The sequence below is a fragment of the Beta vulgaris genome, chromosome 1 (genome assembly GCF_026745355.1).
Source record: "Beta vulgaris subsp. vulgaris cultivar EL10 chromosome 1, EL10.2, whole genome shotgun sequence".
NCBI classification, from domain to species: domain Eukaryota; kingdom Viridiplantae; phylum Streptophyta; class Magnoliopsida; order Caryophyllales; family Amaranthaceae; genus Beta; species Beta vulgaris.
This window is the reverse complement of record NC_079202.1, coordinates 21,385,514-21,402,641: the sequence shown is the minus strand read 5'-3', so window position 1 is coordinate 21,402,641 and position 17,128 is coordinate 21,385,514. Positions and strand designations below refer to the sequence as shown.

The following is a 17,128-nucleotide window of genomic DNA, read 5'->3' as shown; positions in this document are numbered from 1 at the left end:
GATTTCCTAAATACTAGAAATTTACTGAAATAAATTAATGCAACAAGCCTTACCCTTATTCCTAAAGGTAAGTGCCCTGAAAGTGTTAAAGAATTCTGGCCAATTTCTTGTTGAAATGTTTTGTATAAGTGTATCTCAAAGGTGTTATGAACTAGGCTTAGAGATGTTTTACCAAAAATTATTGCACAGAATCAAGGTGCATTTGTGCAAAGTAGATTTATTTCACATAATATAATGGTCTGTCAAGACCTGGTGAAAGGTTATGAAAGGAAGATAAGCTCAACTGGGTGTATTATTAAACTGGATCTTCAAAAACCACACGACACAGTGGAATGGGATTTTTCAGAGGAAATGCTTGAAGCTTTGTAGTTCCTTGAGAACTATTAAGCTGGTAATGGTTTGTGTGAGATCTCTTAGGTTATCTCTCTCCATCAATGACACTCTACATGGTTTTTATTAGGGTAAGAGAGGTTTGATACAAGGTGATCCTATCTCACCTCAACTCTTTATGCTATGTGTTGAGTACCTTTCCAGGGTTCTGAAGATGTTGGGAGATAAACATGGTTTCAAATTCCACCCAAGGTGCAAAGTTTTAAAACTGAACCATATGTGTTTTGCAGATGACATTATCCTCTACTGCAAAGGTGGCTTTCGATCTGTCTCCTTAATGATGCAAGGCTTCCAGTTGTTCTCTAACACAACTGGATTGAAAGCAAGTACAGAAAAAACATATGTGTTTTGTTGAGGAATGCCTAATGATGAGGTTAACAGATTTCTTGACATGACTGGATTTGTCAAAGGAAGTTTTCCTTTAAGGTACCTTGGCATATCCAGATGCTCAAAGAAAATTTTCATTGCTGAATGTGAAAATATTCTTGAGATGATGTGTGCTAGGATAAAACTGTGGAGTTCAAGGCATATGTCCTTTGCTGGGAGGATCACCTTGATAAATTTTATTTTGATGTCTATTCAAACCTACTGGTCTCAGACTATCTCCTTGCCAAAAAGTATTTATGCTCAAATCAATAAGATTTGTAGGAACTTTCTTTGGAAAGGTGTTGCAAATTATACTACTCCTGGGATGGTTGCCTGGAAAGATGTTTGTAAACCTAAGAAGGAAGAAGGTTTGGGTCTGTTGAACCTTTGCAATTGGAACATTACAACCCTGGGGAAGCATGTATGGGTGATATCTACTAGGAAGTAAAATCTTTGGTCAAATGGGTTCATACTGTCTATCTTAGGGGTCAGAATTGGTTGGAGTATATTCCCAAAAAAAGTGACAAATTGGTAGTGGAGGAGGATATGTCAGGTTAAAGAAAAAATTTAGATGTGGATTTCTGAAAACCATCTTTGTAGTATATCAAAGTATTCCATCCAGAGGATTACAAAATGGTGAAGAGGAATATGGTGTAGGCTAAGTCAACCAAAGCATAGATTTATTGCTTGGTTGGTAATGCTCAGAAGATTGAATACCAAAGATAAACTTATGCAGGTGCATACCACTCAAGATGACAGATGCTTGATTTGTGACACTGTGAGTGAAACTCATCACCATTTATTTTTCAAATGTCACTATAGTGCTCAATGCTTGAAAGCTATAAACACAAGGCTAGGCATTAATAGACAAGGTCTTACCATGACTGAGATGATACAATGGATCAGTAGGAGGAAACTGAACAAATTCAGACGAGACAATATCAATCCATAATTTTGCTTTGAATAGTTTACCATATATGGTTGGAAAGAAATAATGTACTATGGAATGCACAAATTAGAAGTATAGAGAATATTGTAAATATAATTTATGCATAAAGTCCTTTGATTTCACTTTCACCTTGTACAAAAACCTTGTTTTGACCCTCACCTCAAATCTCTCCAAAGCCAATTTATGCATCCCCTCAACTAGTACATCAGGGTTCCCAGATATGTGGTCTGCAAGGTGCTTGTAGAGCCACACACAACTCACCATAAGGCTCTGCCCTAATCTCCCACATGCCTTATGCTCCCCTTCACTGTCTTGATTGTCCAACTGATTTTATTAGCAATAATAGAGGCATGTATCCTCCAGATGCATCCATCCATACAACAAGATGCAGTGAACCTCTTAATGTCAGCCTTTTCTACAGTTATTGCAAGCCCCCCTTGGATACAAATCCGTGATCACTTCCAAAAATAGTGCATTGGTTGGAAAAATCAACCATTCTTCCAGCTTGATAGACCCAAAAGGAGATTCAACCCAAATCTTCCCATTTTCGTACACTCTATCAAAGGTTGTACTACCATCAAGGAAGTCCTCAAAGGTCATCTCATTGCAATAGTCCTCAACTTGAATCTCATCCTCCTCAACTACAAATTCACTCATCAAAATGTCATCATCATCAAAGTCTCCCTCAACTATCTCACAGTAGCTCCCATCAGATGAGTCATGACCCTCCAAATCACCAAAGTCCTCATCCAAACACACAGGAACTAAGACCTTTTTCCTCCCTGTACCATCCCTTCTAGGACCTCTCTTTTAAAGTACATACGTCCCAAATTTTTTTGTTGTGCTCTTAGGCACCCTAAACCCCTCAGGTCTAGTCCTTGGTGCTTTTTTGGTTTTAAAGAAGTTGGAATGTTAGTTTCAGGAACTGGCGAGGAAGATGTTTGTTGCTTAGGTGTGGGTTGTGTGCCTTGCCTAGAAATCGGTGAGGAAGGTGTTTGTTGCTCAAGAATTAGAGGTGAAAAGGGTGATTCATATGTGTGTGAGACATGACTCCGTGTTTGGTTTTTTGCTCTAGGTCTCCTAACTAGGGTCGTTTTAAGCTTTTTCTTTTTCTAGGATTGAGGTGGTGGTGGTGTAGGCTCTCTGGGAGGTGAAGGAGGTGGTGTAGGTTGTGTTACATATGATGGTGGTGTAGGAGTTGTGTGTGGTGAGTGAGGTGGTGTGTGTTGGTTGGGAGGTGAAGGTGGTGGTGTATGTTGTTGGGGAGGTGAATGTGGTGGTGTAGGTTGTATGGTAAGTGAGGCAGTAGGTTGAGAAGGCCTTGAATTGGACAATACTCATCACCCCCCAGTTGAGTACACCTTCATGTACTCACATATCTGCACATCATCCACCGATAGGACAGACACCTTAATAGCAACACACAACCTACTTGCCTCGTCAGCTTCCCTCTCCTCTTCCTCTTATTTCCTTCTTCTCTCCTCTTCTTTTGCTTGCCTCCTTTCTTCCTCTTCCTCCCTTTCCCTAGAATCTCTTGCACTCTCCTTATCTTCTCTAGTTTTTCCTTCTCATCTTGTTACCTTAATTGAACATATGACCTAAATACTATCCCAAGGTTGTTTGTTTCCTCTACCCACATCTCAATGGTGTTTATGCCCCTTCCGAAAGACCAAACCCTATCCAAGTCCATTCTCTCGATCTTCATTTTCCTATTAGTCCTACGAGTATGGAGAAGTAACCTAAATGTCTTAGGGAGATACATATCTTGTTTAATTAACTCCTCCATTGCATCCTCATACAACCCCATTAAGTGACATAAGTCAATGTCTTCAACCCTCACATCAAAATCCTTATTGTCATAGTGCAAAAGCAACCAAACAGAAGTTATCATAACCTAATCAGCAACACCAACAAATTTCCAACACACATAAGCATTTAAATGCAAGAAAAAATTCCATAAAAACAAAGGAAACTCTAGAAAGCACAAACCCTAACCAAAAAAATTGTTTTTGCAACAATTATCAACAACACAAAGGGATACATAACTTACTTGAAACGAAAAGCAGGAGCCTTGAAATTTTTGAACATTAAACTAACTTTCGCAACTCAGCAACTCCGCGTATTTTCCCTCCTCAAGAAGACCCAAGAACAAATTTTGCTTTTGGACTGAAGCTCTTCGAATTGTGCACAAACCAGTGTGTCGATTTCTTAAAATTAGTTAGAGATTTTAGGTTTCCATGGATGTCTAAGCTCTAGTAAAACAGAGGGGTAGAGAAGATGACAATGAATGGCGTGGTTTTTTTTTTTTTTTTGCAAACTGTTAAATTACTCCAACCCTCAAACATAACCATAATGGTGCTCAAACTTAATGGCAAACTTTTAATAAAACACTAACGGCGACTTTACGGCTGTTAACAAAAAGGGCATTAAATGCTATTGTATGGTTGGTGGGGGGTATATGGTGAATTTCAAAAGTTGAAAGGGTATATAATATATGGTGGAAAAAAACTTTGTCAGGGATATATGATGAAAATCTGTTTATAATACAATCATATATCTCACTGTTGTACTTCCTCTATTCTTAAATAAACGTTATATTGAGTATTTGGACATTACGATCTTATTTGTTAAAGAGAGGTTTGTGGTGATTTCAACTCATAGAATTTAATTAGCCAATCTTCTAATTTGAGTGTTTGGCAAAGAGAGGTTTCAATTAGCTGATTGGGCTTAAAATGCTCTTTTTAAAAAACTAGGGATGAGTTTTTTGATATTAGAGATTTAGAAATGAGTGCAACAATTACATTCATGTCATAAAGCTGTTGAAAATGACATTAATAAAGAATTAAAGGTGCAAAAATAGATTATGCACATGTCCTTATTGGTCATGTCATACAATTATGCAGTAGATCATCTATAAACTTCTTACCAAACACCTTTATACAAACAATTAATAGAATCAGCTAGTCAATCAGTTCATACAATAAGCAATCATCTAACATTTATTCGCTAGTTACCAAACACGACCTAAATCAACTAACTTTATTTCTGTCTATTTCTAGCTATAACATAAAGAAAACCATAGTCAAGTGAGATATGTTAGATTCGTCTCAACTTATACTTTCATAATATTAATGAACTTTATAATTTTTGACTTGTACACAATTAAAGATATTAATAATTTAAAAAGTGCATTGAATTACCTAAAAAAGTGAATGAAACACGTATTCGGAAACCGAAAAAGTATTAGACTGTTAATTACTATTTTTTCGTCAAAACGTTTTTATTAAAATATTTTTTTATTCTATAACAAACGAAAAGGAACATCAACTGTAATTTGAAATATCCATGCAATAGGCCTACAAGTTTGAGAGATCCAAAAAATGAGAAAAACAGTGAAAGTTCATGAAGACATGAAAACACATCGCCAAAATTGAAAAGGAACAAGTTAGAGGGGAGCGAGACGTGTTCACATGCGGCCAAAAAAGGAAACAAAGAGTATTCATGTACCAGACCACGTGTAAGCTGCCGGGGCATTGGGACTTGGTCAAGATCCTATCACTTCATGAGATGTTATCATGATCTTGTGGAGTTATGCTACAGTGTTATGTACATTCATTTCATATGCAATTATGCATCTATGATAGTCTTTATATACACTGCATCTTCAAATTGGTAAGCTTATGTATTCATCCTCTTACCCCTTCGTTTTTTTAAAGATCTTCCCTCTTTCATTTTAAGTATGTTTCAAAAAAAACTTTCCTCTTTTACTTTATTACATATTTAGAATTTTACTCCTTTTTACCCTCTCACGTCCCTGTCATATGGTCCAGAATTACATTATTATTTCAATTTCACTCCCTTTCTCTCTCTTTCTTTAATCCATCTTTATTTGTTTATTTATCTTAACCCTTTTCTCTCTCCTACTTTACCTACCACATACCCCACACAAATGGCTCTTCCTTGATATCTGTAGGAGCAGTTTCAAGGAAGATCTTTAGGAAACAAAAGGAGTATGTCGTATTAGAAACTATACTTGTGAGATAGTTTGAGTTCAGCTCATTTCAGTTTATTACGTTTTAGCTTAACTCAATTCAATTCTAATAATAATAATAATAATAATAATAATAATAATAATAATAATAATAATAATAATAATAATAATAATAATAATAATAATAATAATAATATAATAATAATAATAATAATAATAATAAATAATAATAATAATAATAATAATAATAATAATAATAATAATAATAATATAATAATAATAATAATAATAATAAATATATATAATAATAATAATAATAATAATAATAATAATAATAATAATAATAATAATAATAATAATAATAATGATAATAAAGTAACAAAAATAACAATAACGATAATAATAATGTAATGCATTATTATTATTATTATTATTATTATTATTATTATTATTATTATTATTATTATTATTACTATTAGAGTCAAAGTTCAGTTTAATTTAGTTTAGTTCAGTTTATTCCAAAAAAAAAGAAAAAGACTTGCTAGTAATTTTATTATTATTACTATTATTAGTATTATTATTATTATTATTGTCAAAGTTCAGTTACTTTAGTTTAATTCAAATCACTCCATTACTAGTAAGTTCTACTAGGATGTTAATCAAGAGATTAGTGGATTCAATCTTCCCTCTTGATCAAGAGACATCATATACTCTTCGCCATTTAATCCACTTACCTTATTATATTGGCATGGGCTGAATAAGAATCGTTATGGATAAGACAAGTAATGATAAATATCTAACAGATAGGTATTAAAATTATATTTAGTATATTGATATATAAATTATGATGTTTGTAATGATCTTATATAGGGGGTATTTGGCACTTGTCTGTTAGTTGTTGATTATTTTACTTAATTAGTTTCGTTAGCTATTGTCAATGGCTTTTTATATTATTTGTTAGATTATTAGTTGTTTATAAATATTTTTTGATATATTGAATTGTTGATGTGTTTGCTAATTAAGTGCAAAATGAATGCAAAAATGAGAGGCCAACCAAAAGAGCTGCTACAATTAGCTTTTGACTTTTGGCTTAAAATCAACTATCCAAAAACGACTTTCTAAACACTTTTTATTGGATGTATTATCATTGATAGGCTATTGTACACCTGTAAAAAATACTCCTTCCATCTCAAAAGAGTTTGAACTTTTTTTCTGTTTATCCCATATTATTAGTTTGAGTACTTCTATTGTTCTATTTATTTTCTAACCACCCTCTCCCCTGCACTTCATCTCTATCAAAAAAAAAAATTACACAACTTTCTATATAATAGAAGATATAAACTAATAAAATGTAGGGGTAATCAATATGAAAAGATCTAAGGCAATGTGCCGACACATAATCATGTCTCCTTAATTGGTAAATATTGTCTTCTAAATTGGTCCGATCCAGAGAAGAGCAATTCAAAGAGCTAAGCATAAAATCTTTTTTAAAATGCAAAGTCAATCTATTTGTATAAAAGGCTCCATCACCAGTTTTTAAAACCCAGTTTATTCTTGATAACTAATCATATTTGTTATTATTTTTCAATTTTTCTAAGATAAAGGATATAAAGAAAAGCAAATTTAATCTTCTAGAAAGATGATTTTCGGATTTAAATGTTAATATATAGGCCCTGTTTGACACTAGTGTTTTAAGTAGCAGGTAATGTTTGAACAATATCAAAACGCTACTATAAAAAATTCTGAGTGTTTGGTAAGGTATTAGTTGTAGTAGCGAGTAGCGGTTGTAGTAGATTATGGGTAGCAGTTGTAGCACGTTACTAGATGTAACATTTGATATTTAAAGGTAGTGGACTGGCAAATAAATACTATATAATAGAATAAGGTAAACTATTAACCAATGTTTTTTAATTTCTTTTTCCTTTTTTGGTTACAATTGCTTTATGTTATGGCAATTTTTATTTATATATATATAATAGTAGGTATGTGATTTCCACACTTATTGTAAAAATAAGATATAACTAATGTTTTATAATTTTTTATACTCTCATTTCGTAAGCATTTTATTAAATATATGTAATATAAATTTTTTGATTATTGAATATTATCTTAAATTCATAAATTTCTTTGAGCAGATAAAAATGTGTATGCTCCTTTTTATGTAAGTTATTTGAAAAAATAAATATTGAATTTATTGAACATATAAAATTGGTGTAGTTCATTTCATATTTGAGTAAATATCAGTTATTGTTTTTTGACAATTTCAAACGCTACTTTTGCGAAATAGTTTTAATAAAACAACTACATTAAACACTAATTGCCAACGGCTACTAGTGGACAGCTAGTAGCTACCCCCACCAGCTATAACTACTGCAACAGCTAACTGTTACTAAAACTGCTAGTTTTGCCAAACATGCCCTTAATATAGATAATAAGAATCCTTAACTTTTGGATTAAAAAAACCGATCAGATCCACGAACGAGCGTCGCCAAACTGGTATTGTGTCTGACGTACCATGTTGTGCACGCGTAACCATGCGACATTCAACAAAACAAATAGATGCAAATAACACCTGAGCTGACGCAAGCTAACTGCTCCCCACACAGGCAGGCTACACTAGGCGCAAGGGCATGCATTAGGCGCACATGCCTTGTGTAAAGCACAAAGCTCATGCGAGCAACACATGTTTGTGTTTTATCTATTACATGATTTTGAAATTTTATTTTCTATAAATAGACCATATTTTCACTCAATTTTGGGAGAAAGTTTGACACTAATTCATCTCGAATGCTTCAAACATACTCCTCTCAAAATATTTCAAAAACTACAAACAACCTTCAACCTCATTGATCTTCAAGCTTAGATTGCTCCTTCTAAAGATCGTTATTCAAGACCCAAACAACAAAGGTATATTTGAGAGTCCTTAATATTTCAATTGCAATGTAATTTCTTAAAGTTACTAACAAAATTTTCATGATGCAGATGCTTAAATAATTCATAACTTGTATATGATAATCTTTTCTCTTTCTTTTATAAATATTATTATTCATATATTATTACATATGCATGCCTGTGTGTTTGTTGCTTTCATCACCCTTAAATGTTTAATTTTGCTAATTAAATACCTAAATAATAATCTCATGTAATAAGATAATTTGTACAATTGAATTAGGTTCCTAATTAGCATATTTTTATTGTCAGCACTAGATGAGCGCGAATTTGACTACCTCGTTATAAATATCTTAAATTTGAAACTTGTTTTGTAAACGAAGTAGTGGCCAACAATTTTTTAATGTAAGAATCACAAACCTAATTGGATATTTCAAAATCCATCGTCTTAGGGACTTATCCAATAATGTAGATTTCCCTTCGTGACGTCATAATTGGACAATGAACCAAAGATTGAATTCATGGGTAAATGTGGGAATATGATCAGATTTCTAATTTGCCCATTGTTGGCCTCTACATAATAAGATTCATGTTTAGTTTTATGCAAATAAACAACCACATAATTCACTTCAAGACAATAAAAAAGTTAATCTAGATCGATTCATTAAACACAGACTAATTTTTAGTGACATGTTTATTAAGCTATCGGATTACATGATTTCTTAATCAATTCGCCATATTATCTGATTAGGTCTTAGAATATTCATTTAGGTCTTGTACTTAGCAATAATAAGCATGTGCGATGATGAAAGCAATAAGCACAAAAACATGGATATGATATATAGAAAATGTAACACCCCCAAATTTTTCTCTTGTTGAAGAATATATTTTAAAATATGAAACACTTGAGAACTTGAGAGTATTATCGCCACGTGATAACGTTAAAGGCTAAAACTACTAATTACCAATTTAATAATGCAACGGAACTAATAATAATAACTTCTCCTTATTGATAAATAAAAATTTATTGTTGCTTTCTTGTTGCTACTATGACAAGGGGAATTATAAAAATAATAACTACTAAACTAAGCTAGGTATTACTCCTCACTAGCTCCCCCATGCGAAGTATGCATCAAATCAACTTGTAAATTCTGCTCGCCAAAAGGGTCATCACATGGACAAAGCCATAAAACAAACAAACAAAATGCGTGTCAAAAAAAAAAAAACTGAGTACATGTATATGCGGAAATTTGAATACTTTATGAAATATTCAAAATATTTTTATAAACCTTCCTTGGATACTTGTAACACTTGTATAATATAAAGTATATAACTTTAATAAAAATTCTTTTTCCTTGCCTCGGTACCTTTCCTAAAGTGTGCACACCCCCCAAGTTTAGTATTCCTTAATGAGTCTATTACGAGGGGTTACAACCTTGTCCACATTACTTATACAAAAAGTACATGGGTACAATATCATAGCTACTGTTCTTGTTAATAAATAACAACCGTTGCCTCTTTATAATTGGGATCATAAAAGATCATATAACTAATAAAAATCCTTCTAAAACAATCCTCCTTTAAATAATTCTTATAAAACTTAGCCATATAAAGACAAAATATATACTTGAGCTTTGGTGTAATCTAAAAAACTAATGATACCAATGAAAATAATATTCACCACGATGTAGTACTACTGACGCAAGCCAAGTCATCACAAACATGTATAATGAAAATTAATGTTCACCTAGTATTAGCGTCAATGTCAATTCGCAAGTAACGCAACTCACTAAACAATATTATTCTTTCTCTAATTACTCTGAACATATGACGGACGCCTATTATCACCTTACTACCTCCTTTATCTCTTAATTTGGTGAAATAGCAAAACATATTATGGGAGATTAAAACAACTCTTAGTCTTGAACATAGATAATAACTCACACATTCTCACACCAAAATTATGTTGTTCATAGCTAAACTAAATAAAAAACAAGTATTTCATTCCAAATAACAACCCTAGAAATATGATACTACGTATGCAGAACAATATTTAAAGATCTATATATATACACAACTTGAGAATTAATAATTACTAGAGAGAGAGAGTTTAAATTTGAGAAAAGAGAATTGTTTCGCAAATTTGGTGTGAAGAATATGATGGGTGGAGACCCCTATTTATACTATTTGGATAAGTAGAATAGGAATAGGACGAGAAAACTAAAAGATGAATTTAGGGAATAAGAATAGGACGAGAAAATTAAAAGATGAATTTAGGGAAAAAGATAAACTAATCTGGCTAGGATATAGCTAATATTCATGATTATCCAACTAAGATTAGGAAAAGATATAAATTATACCATAATACATAATTATATAAGGTAAAATAACTAATAGATAAGCAAAAGCAAGAAAATAATCAAAACTTTATCAACTGCACGCTCCATAAGCGTGAGATTATGTGTGCTAAAATATTTTTCCTTTTTTTTTTTTTACTTTTTCTCGTTTTTTTTTATAAAAAAAACCTTTTTTCCTATCTTTTTTTTGTAATTGTTTTTTTTTAGATTTTCTTTTAAGAAATACCTTCAACTACTAAACTAACTGCATGAATTATAATTTGTAAACTTAGGCCCAATATATAATTTGGGCTAGAATTTATTTGAAAACCCCGACCCATAATATCATAAAAGCCTATTTAAAACCTTTATAATTAATAACAAAACTCTTTAATAAATAAAACTCTTTCACAAATTATAATTAATAAATTACTAAAAATACAGAGTATTACAGACTACCCCCCTTGAAAGGAGTTTCGTTCTCGAAACTTTAAGCAAGCAAAGCATGTAATTCAGATATACCACAAACTCTCTATAAAAATAAGTTGACTCACATAATAACTCATAAAATATGTCAAAAATAGGTCAAACAAATAGGGTTCTAAGTCAACGCGCGAAACTCTATCACATTCTACCCCCCTTAAAAGGAGTTATGCCCTCGTAACTCTACTTTTATCCTCTGCAAACAAGTCTAGATATTTCTTTCACATCTCAGCCTCTGCTTCCCACGTTGCTTCTTTAGACTTCTGATTAGACCAGAGCACCTTAAGGATTTTAACATCCTTATTCCAGGTACTTCTAACCTTACTGTCTAAAATCATAATAGGCCTTTCTTCATAAGACAAGTTCTCATCAATTTGAACTGTTTTAGGTTGCAACACATGCGATTTATCTGGGATATACCGTCTCAACTGCGATACATGAAACACATTATGAACACGGCTTAATTCAGTGGGTAGTGCTAGTCTATATGCCACTTTTCCAACTATATCCAATATCTCATATGGGCCTATAAACTTAGGGCTGAGGTTCCCTTTCTTTCCAAACCTCATTACACCTTTCACTAGTGGAACTTTCAAAAGCACTTTTTCGCCCACTTCATATTCTTCTTCCCTACGCTCTCAGAACAGCATAACTTTTCTGACAATCTTGGGCTGCCTTAATCTTTCCTTGGATAATCATAGCCTGTTGCACAGTCTCTTCAATCAATTGAGGCCCAAGTATACCTGTTTCACTTATACCGTTCCCACATAACGGGCTTCTACATTTCCTGCCATATAGAGCCTCGAATGGTGCCATGCCTATACTTGAATGATAATTGTTGTTATAGGAGAACTCTATCAAATCTAGATGATCTTCCCATGAACATTAATATTCCATGACACAAGCTCTTAACATATCTTCTAAGGTTTGTATGGTCCTTTCAGTCTGGCCATCAGTGGCTGGGTGGAAAGCAATACTCATCAATAGTTTCGAACCAAAGGCTTGCTGTAACTTATGTTATAAGTTAGACAAAAATCAAGAATCTCGATCAGACACAATATCTTTCAAAACTAAATGTAGTCTTAATACATGATGTAGGCCTTAGCTAGTTGGTCCATCTACCATGTTGCCTTCATAGGTATGAACACTGCAGATATGGTCAATCTATCAACAATTACCCATATTATATCATTCCCAGATTTACCCTAAGGTAAAGCAACCACGAAATCCATTGAAATGGAATCCCACTTGCATCCTAGCACATCTAAAGGTTGGACTTTTCTGTGGGGTCTTTTATGTTCACTCTTCACCTTTTGACATGTTAAGCATTTGGAAACAAGTTCAGCTATGTCCAACTTCATACAAGCCCACCAGAAATTCTTCTTTAGATCCTTATACAACTTATCACCCCCTGGGTGCATCGAATATGGAGAATTATGACCTTCTTCCATGATTTTCAATTTCAAATCCTCGCAAGCTTCGGGTATATACCATCTTCCTTCCATTCTTAAACTTCCATCTTCATGAAATTCGAGGTCTCCAGCATGACCCTCCCTCACCTTTTCTTTTATCTTTTCCATCTTTTCATGCTTTAATTGAGCTTCCCTAATTTAATCAAACATCGAGGGTTGAATGGTGAATGCACTAAACATTTTCTCTACTTCTCCATATTACATAACTTCAAGATTCATCTCTTAAAAGTCTAAACACAGTAGATCTGCCACCACCATAGTGCTTAAGGTGTGACTTGTCTTCCTACTCAAGGCATCTGCCACTATATTTGCTTTCCCTTCATGGTATTTGGATATCCAAATCATAGTGTTTATGAATTCTAATCATCTCTGTTGCCTCATATTCAAATTATTTTGGGTGAAAATGTATTTCAGACTTTTGTGATCTGTATATATCTTACATGTCACCCCATACAAATAATGACGCCAAATCTTTAAAGCAAAACCTATTGAGGCCATCTCTAGGTCATGAGTAGGGTAGTTGACTTCATATGGCTTCAGTTGTCTTGATGCATAAGGAATGACTCTTCTATTTTGTATTAACACACACCCTAGACCATGTTTAGATGCATCAATATATACTTCCTAAGTATCACTCCCGTCTGGCAAGGATAACACAGGGGCTGTGGTTAGTCTTTTTTTTTAAAGGATAGTGAAGGCTTTCACACATTCTAGGTTTCTAATAAACTTGGACTCTTTCTTCATAAGGTTGGTCATTGGTCGAGCTATTTTCAAGAAATCCTTAACAAAACGTTTGTAGTAACCTGTCAGACCTAGAAAACTTCTTATATCAGTCACATTCTTTGGAGTAGGCCATTCACTAAAGGCATCAATATTTGCTTAACCAACGACAACACCATCCTTAGAAATGATGTGGCCCAGAACTGCCACTTTTCCATCCAAAACTCACACTTCGAAAACTTCGCATACAATTGCTTCTGTTGGAGGGTTGACAAAATTATTCGAAGGTGTTTCTCAAGTTCTTCTTTATTCATAGTAAACCAATATATCTTCTATAAATACTATCACAAATTGGTCTAAGTATGGCTTGAAAATTCGGTGCATGAGATCCATAAATACTGCTGGTGCATTAGTCAATCCAAATGGCATTACTGTAAACTCATATATGGCCATAACGTGTCCTATAAGCGGTCTTAGCAATGTCCTTATCAGCAATTCTTAACTGATGATACCCTGACCTTAAGTCATCTTAGAGAAAATTCCAGTTCCTTTCAGTTGGTCAAACAAATCATCAATCCTTGGGAGGGAATACTTATTCTTAATGGTCACTTAGTTTAACTCATGGAAGTCGATGGACAACCTTAGACTACCATCCTTCTTCTTTACAAACAAGACAGACGTACCCCATGGGGATACACTAGGCCTTATGTAACCTTTTTCTAATAACTCTTCTAATTGGGTCTTAAGCTCATTCAGTTCAGCTAGAGCCATAAGATATGGGGCTTTAGATAGTGGGCCAGTTCCAGGCACTAAGTCTATGGTGAACTCCACTTATCTTATTGGAGGCATTCCAGGGATTTCTTCTGGACGACATCCTTAAATTCATTAACTACAGGAATATTCTCCATCTTTTCTCCTTCCACTTCCATCTTTTGTATACTACACAAATATAATGGATACCCCATTCTCATACAATTCTTGAGTTGCATAGCAGAAATCATTCTTAGGCTGGGCTTCTGAGTGATTTGACTCTTTTTAGGCCTTTTAAGGTCAATTTTTGGGCTTTACAGCCTATTTGGGCTTTGAATTTTCCCAACCAATCCATTCCCATAACAACATCCAGGTCATCTAAATAAAATTCAATTAAGTCTTAAGAAATTCTACCCCTACTATAGTCACTAAAACATCTCTATGTAATTTAGAAACATTAATGACATCTGCAGAAGGTATGACTATATTCATGCTTATAAGTTCGGGTTTTACCAAATAAAATCTTAACTAGAATAGAAGAGATGAAGAAAGTAACAGTAACTATGCCTGCAGTCGTTTCAGCCTCACGATTGCTCATGACAAACACTCAACCTTGATTATTTGCCTTAACCTGATTGCCTCCTCCGTTCCTATTCTTAGGAGGAATACGATTATGGGTCATTGATTGTTGTTGGAGTCCTTTGCTCCCATTACCTCCCTAATTCTGGGTTGGCTTAGGATTTGCTCACGTTGAGTGCTTCTGGAAGTACTAATACTCTTTACGGCCTAACTTGTTATAGATCCTACAAGTAACCAGATTTCCTTCACAGTCCTTCCTTGGGTGGTTTCTTGGACATCTTTTGCAGTAGTAGACTCTCTTAGACTTTCTATTTTCAGATTGACTATGATTGATGTTATTCCCATTGCTTTTATCATATTTTCCTTGCTTGGATTCCCCATTAGTCTTTTGACGCTAATATCCACCTTGAAACCCATTACTAGACCCCTTCCTTTTTTCTTCAGGATTCCTTCTAGCTCTCTTCCCTTATCCGAATAATGGGCAGCTCTCCATACACTTCATCAAGGCTATCAAAGTTGCCCCTCCCAATTTTCCTTGAATGGACAAGGTTAACCCTTGCTCAAATCGTTGAGCCTTCAAAACTTCAGTTGGAACCATTGCAGGTGCAAACCTCATTAACTCTATGAACTTCGAGTCGTATCATTGACAGTCATGGTCCCCATCCTCGGTTGGTAAACTCTAGGACTTCTTTTTCCTTAAGTGAGGTGGGTAAAACTTGGTTCTCAAGGCTTCCTTAAATTGCTCCACCAAAATCTCTTGAGTCGCTAAAGACTCCTTTCTTTGGGACCACCATAAATCAGCTTCCCCTTTTAAGTAGTATGTAGCATTGTTGATCTTTAACTCATCATCACACCTAACAGCAGTAAAATTTTTATCAAACTCCCTAATTCAGTTCTCAAGACTGGATGGGTCCTCTTTTCCATGATAGACAGGTGAATTCCTAGAGGCTACTTTCTTAAATACATCGCCAGCTAGGTCAGGTTCTTGTTACGTTCATCTGGGAAGTCATAGCCTTAGCCAAATTCTTGGTCAATGAGGTCAACTCCTTAAGAGTTGCTCGAGTTTTCGATCTACTTCTGGGTCTACTGGCCATTTCTTCTGGGTAAGAAAAACACTACTTATTAAGTTATCCTACTAAATTTGTAATTCATACAACAATCATGATTCATAATATGATTGACAAATTGCACATAACATAAAAAGAACAAACTAGAATTTTATTTATTAATCCTTGAAAAGGAATGCTAACATTTTAAGGAGTAGTAGTCTAATTGAAACTACTAATTATTAAAGCTACTAAAAAAATCTCCTTCCTTATGAAAATTAATAATATTTTCATATTTGCTAACAGAATGTCATACAATTATTCAATAAGAATAATATGTGATGTAAATAAGGAAACAAAAAAATTTCAAACTATTTGTTTTTGAAAAAATTTAAGTTATATAATATGTATATAATAATTTTATTTCGAATACTAGGTTTTTCGTGTATGGAAAAATTAATCGAGGGAGTTCCAGGAAAGAGAGGTGCGGCACAACGGCCAACTTAAGTACCAAGTCTTTCCTTAGCCAGAACTTTCCTCAGAAAAAAATAGCCACACTTATTCCTTTCTTCAAAATATATAAATTCGAAAATAATTATACTTGGAAATATAACTTTTTAGGTAGGATAAGAAAAAAAAAACTTTGCAAATAAAATGCAAAAAATATATGCACTAAAATGCGAAATTCTAACTTATATGCCCTTCCTAAATCTACCCAAACTCTCATTAATAAACCTAAAGGCTCTTGATACCACTTTGTAACACCCCCAAATTTCTCTCTTTTTGAAGAATATATTTTAATATAAACACTTGAGAAACTTGAGAGTAATACGCCAGTGATAACGTTAAAGGCTAAACTATAACTACTAATTTAAATATGCAGCGGAATAATAAAATAACTTCTCTTTATTGATAAATAAAAATTTATTGTTTATTGTCTACTATGACAAAGGGAAATATAAAATAATAACTACTAAACTAAGCTATGTATACTCCTCACTAGCCCTCCAATCGAAGTATGCATCAATCAACCTGTAAAATCTGCTCACCAAAAGGTCATCACAGGGACAAACATAAAACAAACAAACAAAATGCGTGTTAGTAAAAATACTAAGTACATGTATATCGGAAATTTAAATACTTTACTTCAAACATTC

At 33.5% G+C, this 17,128-nt stretch overlaps 1 long non-coding RNA gene across 2 annotated transcripts in view; it reads left to right on the top strand.

Annotated features, from left to right (window-relative positions):
* Positions 1–8,466: 8,466 nt before the first annotated feature.
* Positions 8,467–17,128, top strand: part of LOC125497771 (uncharacterized) — a 59,560-nt gene continuing 50,898 nt past the window's right edge. For both annotated transcript variants that reach the window (XR_007274717.2, XR_007274716.2), the window contains exon 1: positions 8,467–8,603. This is a non-coding gene — a long non-coding RNA (uncharacterized LOC125497771). The remainder of the gene's footprint in view (positions 8,604–17,128) is intronic.